Genomic DNA, 6,087 nt, shown 5'->3' with positions numbered 1-6,087 from the left:
TAACCTCGGCGTCAAGTGCTGCCCTCCAAGCTTCCGGTCCAGTTCTCCTAAGCCACGACAACAAATAAGCCCCTAATCGCTCGCAATTCGCCCGGTGGCAATAGCCCTCTTTTATACACTACTATCTTTTCATTTTCTAACAGACATTCTTCCCCTCCCACAAAACCCGATCCCGCTCAAGCGAGGTGGTCTTTTCTTGGAATCCAGAATCCAGACACTCTAGCCACTGATGAAGCACTAAGTAGTGTGAAAACGCGTTCTGGCCAGTTTTTCACTTTGGTAAAGCCATGCCCAAAGTAGCTTACAAAACAATGTCACATGGTGAATTATAAGACAATTTCCCGTGGAAAGGAAAAAGGTTCTCAGAGAAAGAGAAAAGGCAGATAAAAAACTCTGCAATAATAATCTTGCCATTAAATTTAACCAAACATGCTTGAGAGAAAATCTCCTGCCCATATATACAATGAATATATATATATATATATATATATATATATATATATATAAATATATATATAAATATATATATATATAAATATATATATATGTATATATATATATATATATAGAGAGAGAGAGAGAGAGAGAGAAAGAGAGAGAGAGGGAGAGAGAGAGAGAGAGAGAGAGTTTGTGTTTGCTTACCCGTGTGCGATGAATATGGTTATTATACCCCAGATGATAAGTCTTGCAGTTCTAAATGGCATCAGAAGTTTTCAATAATCCTTAAGAGATAAAAGTTCTTTTTATGGACGACTACACCTTCTGTCGCTTTAAGGATAAGAAAATAATTGAAATAATGTAAATAAAATGGAGTATTCATTCAGGATTGAAAGTTTTGTCTCTCAGCTAGGCAACTTTATTGTGCTCGTGAGAGGCAAGGTCTGGTCTGAATAAGGTCTTCAAACATATGACTCCATGTACATTGTGGCCAAAACTGGAGATAAATTAGAACCCATACTACAACCAAATACATGTCTAAAGAATTAGTCCTGGAAAGAAAAGACGTCTCAAGAAGCACAAAGGCGAACCAAACCAATAATTTTGTTGACCAGCAGTGGAAAATTGCCCTGAAGTTGTTGCAGTCGGGATTCTAAAGATATAAGAACGTTCTCAACACTGACGTTAGTGAAGAGAGAGGTATCAAGACTAAGTAAACTGGCTTCCTTTTTCACATTTTTTATTTTGAAAATTAAATCAATAGAGATTATAATGAGTTGCTACATGTCATCCCAGTGATATATATATATATATATATATATATATACATATATATATATATACATATATATATATATATATATATATATATATATATGTATGTATGTAATTTCTTCAGAAACATTCTTGTGTATCATTTTCCATTGTTGTTCCTTGCCTGTACTTTTTAAGTAAAAACGTTCCCAGAAACAAGCTCTGAAAGATTAATGGTTAGATTTTAGTGCCCCATTTTTTTCTTTTGAAGGGTTTATGATGAGCTGATGAGTGATGAGAGCATACATTGCATTTAATGATATCTACTTCATTCACCGTTTCCAACACCGTTCTACTGACTTACAAAATCAACTCAGACACTCAAGCAGTAATTTCTGTAATAACGCGTCCAACCAGCCAGCGCGTACACTGCACAGTGTAGTGTGCACTGCACAGCCCGAGGCCATAATGTGGTACCTACTACACTCACTCATACGCACACAAAAATACAAACAACACGCTAAGTTCGTGGTGATCACCAAATGATGAGGGTAAACAATGTTTACTGGGTTATTTTGCTTTATGTGAATCCAAAACACTTGAAACAAATTGTGCTGACAGCCGTATATATCATGATAAGAAAAATACATTACATGCATCATTTCGACAACTTGTTGGCAAATATATGTTGAGCAATGATCATACCATTGCCTACTGTGCTTTTTAGGGAGTAGATCACATGACAAAGGATTACAAAGGCAGAGCATGCCGACAGGAGACCTTTTTATCCATATATAGGTCGGATGCACACACAAAAAAAATCATATCAATAATAAAATAATAAATAAAAACTATAATAATGTAAATAACAAATAAAATACATAAATAAATATATAGGTATAGTTAAATAATAAACAAACAGGTAAATAGTAAATAATAATAAATTGACATATAACTAATAATAAATGAATATCAGATAGACACATGATAACAAAACAAAAACAAATGATATAAGATAAATTATAATCATTACAGCATCTTACTTAGGTATTTATCTAAATGATTCTTAAAGCTTCGAACTGAACTACATTGCACTACCTGTGCAGGATGTTTATTCCATTCATTAACTACACGGTTGGCAAAGTTGTTTCTACCTACTTCCAAATTGAATCTATTTCTGGACAGTTCGAGACCATTGTTTCTTGTCTGATTCTCATTCAATGTGAAAATTTGGTCACTTTTGATATTGCAAATTCCCTTTAAAAATTTAAAGACCTGTATCAAGTCATCTCTGAGTCTACGCTTTTTTAGGGAAAACAGATTCATGTGCTTAAGTCGATTTTCGTATGATTTGTTTTTGATATTTGGAATCAGTTTTGTTGCTCGCCGTTGTACTTTTCCAGTCTGTCAATGTCTTTAATGAGATTTGGTGACCATACGGAAACAGCATATTCCAAATGTGGACGAACTAACGATTTATAGAGCTTGTTAATGAGTGATGGACTTTTGAAATCAAAAGATCGCGCAATCAGTCCCAGAATCTTATTTGCTTTCTCAGAGGCTGAAATACACTGCTTGGATGATTTGAGGTCGTTACTGATAATTACGCCGAGATCTTTTTCACTATCCACTTTTGTTAACGAATTTCCAAATAACTTGTAATCATACTTACTGTTATTTTTACCTATGTGCATTACCTTGCATTTACTTGTGTCAAATTTCTTTAGCCACTTTTCAGACCATTGCTGTAATTGATCTAAATCTTCTTGAGTATCTAATTGGTTTGAGTGATCATTTGCCATTCCGCACAGTTTTGTATCATCAGCAAATTTGGAAACAGTAGATTTTAGTCCATGGTCTATATCATTTATATATACTATGAATAGAAGTGGCCCAAGAACGGAACCCTGAGGAACTTCACTTGTAACATTTTTCTATCTAGAAATTTTTCCATTTAAAACAACTCTCTGTTTTCGACCATTCAACAAATTACTAGTCCAACCTAATAGGCTACCACTTATTCCGTGCGAAGCTAATTTAGTAAGTAGTCTTTCGTGTGGGACGGAATCAAAAGCTTTTGCAAAGTCTAGATATATTAAATCTATATTGTTTCTTTTGTCATAATTCGAGATAACTGTGTTGTAGAATTCGAGTAAGTTAGTCACGCAAAAACGTTTCCGTCTGAAACCATGCTGGCTATCATTTATCAAACGGTTACTTTCTGAATAATGTTCGATAGCATCTCTGATAATAGTTTCCATTATTTTTCCTACGATTGAACTCAAACTTATAGGCCTATAGTTATTTGTTTTTTTTCACCTTTTTTGAATATGGGAGTAACGTTAGCTAGCTTCCATTCTCTTGGGACATCTTCGGATATGATGGATTTCTTGAAAATAATTTCTAATGGAACAACAATCTCATTTTTCATTTCCTTTAAGATTCTTGGATGCCAACCGTCAGGCCCTGGTGTTTTATTAACTTTGAGTTTCTCTATACACCTTTTTATTTTTTTTTTATTTTTTTTTATTTACCGTAGTGAGTAAGTTTACCCTAGACTTTTCACAGGTTTCAGTTTGGAATTCACTTTGAGGTGTTTCGTTTACGAATACCGAGCTAAAATAATTGTTTAAGATATTACACATTCCTTCATTTGAATATTCAAGTTGACCGTCAGCAGATAATAGTGGACCAATGTGATTCCTAACAACCTTTCTATCTCTATTGTAACTATAGAATTCTTTGGAATTCTCTTTGGATTTACAAGTCTCCTTTTCCATAAATATATCTTTGGTATTAGTTTAATCAATAGACTATTCATCCAAATCAGTTCTGCACACTATAACGAATTTGCAAAAAGAAATTTATCAATTAGATTTTTGGTCATTTCAAACTATCTTAGGGAGTAGAAAAAAAGAAGTAGGATAATATTATGATACAATAAAAGGTAGGTCATAAGAAGTACGTTTGACACTAAACCTCATCTCTAACTACATAAATAGAAACTTATGCCTCCCTCTCACTTCTTGCATTTTTTGGTAAACTTTTTAGACTTTCACTTCAATTTAGAGAGTAGAAACAACGTAAGGAAAATATATATTAACACAATATTTTTATTCTCGGCAATTGGCACCTTTTCACCACTAGTTGTATTAACTTTCCAAAAAAGATGTAAAATCACTCCACCCTGATATATATGTATGTATGTATGTATGTATGTATGTATGTATGTATGTATGTATGTATGTATGTATGTATGTATGTATATATGTATGTATGTACATATGTATGTATGTATGCATGTATGTACATATGTATGTATGTATGTATGTATGTATATATATATATATATGTATATATATATGTATGATATCTATACATATATATACATATATATACATACACACACACATATATATACATACACACACACACACACATATATATATATATATATATACAATATATACATACATACATATGTACAAACATGCAATAAAAACACTAGGAGCGTGTGTTCACAAATGCATAGGTAACCACTAGGAAAAGTAAACTAACGAAGCAGAGCGCTTTCGTATAATTACATCTTCAGTGCAGATACAAAGAAGGAATTATAAGATGAAGAAACAAGGTACAGAATATATGACATAGTGAAGAGGGCATTCGGAGAGGTAGTGGAAGAAGTACACGTGACGGACGTTTGGGCCGTCCTGGTAGCCAACAAGTATGGGACGTTTGGGTCGTCCTGGTAACCAACAAGTATGGGACAACTGCTCATAATTTATATTACAATTCAAACAATTTTGAAATTTCATGAGAAATAAAACTATCTAATTTGTACAAACCTTGATGAAGATTAACATTTATCCCCTTACTAGATTTGATCAAACTGCATTCAATTAAATTTTTTTCTGTTATGTTGTTGTTGTATGTGATGACTTTAGCGTTATCCCAGTCAACTGGGTGGTTAAAATGGTTCATGTGGTTGAATATACCGCTAGATTGGTTTCCCTCTCTAACGTATTTCTTATGTTGATTGATTCGTGTTGTGAGTGTTTTAGCAGTCTGACCAACATAAAACTGATTACATGATTTGCAAGGTATTTTGTACACACACCCTTTATTACTATTGACAGAATTATTTATGTGCAGTTGTCTTACAGTGTTCTTATTATTGAAAACTACATTAATGTTAAATTTACGTAATATATTTGGAATATTATGCAGGAACAATTGGTACGGTAAAAATATAAATTAATTCATATTGAAAGATTTAGTTGAACTAAGGATGTAAAATATCCTTTTAGCACGATTGAAATCTTACTCAAGAACATGAGTGGGGTATTGTAGCTTAGTACCAATGTCGTAAATACATCTTATTTCATCATCGATGTACTCTGGGCTGCAAATGCGTAGGGCCCTGAGGTACATCGACAAAAAAACAGATATCTTTACGCCATCAGGGTGTGAGGAATAATAGTGTATATATGAACAAACATTGGTTGGTTTGCGATATACACTAAACTTCAACTCACTTTCACGGCGGTAGATATTACAATCAAGGAAAGGCAAAACGCCTTCTTTCTCTCCACCATGAACTTAATAGAACTGACCAAATTATTAAGCTTACATAAAAAATCATTTACATTATCTTGAATGGGCCACAGACATAGGATGTCATCAATGTACCGCATCCATGTAATGTTGGGGGGAATGATCTTACTTAGAATTTTGGCTTAAAAAAACTCCATATATAAATTACTCAATACGGGGGAGAGAGGATTACCCATGCTCATTCCAAATTTCTGAGAATAGAATTTATCATTAAATTGGAATTTGCAATCTTTAACACACAATTTGATCAGTTCAATTAAGGTGCCTGAAGGTAATGGTAAA

This window comes from Oratosquilla oratoria, unplaced genomic scaffold (assembly GCF_046742065.1).
Source record: "Oratosquilla oratoria isolate Oo_2021 unplaced genomic scaffold, ASM4674206v1 SCAFFOLD75, whole genome shotgun sequence".
Classification (NCBI taxonomy): Eukaryota; Metazoa; Arthropoda; class Malacostraca; order Stomatopoda; family Squillidae; genus Oratosquilla; species Oratosquilla oratoria.
The sequence above is the reverse complement of the archived record's forward strand: the minus strand, read 5'-3'. Positions refer to the sequence as shown.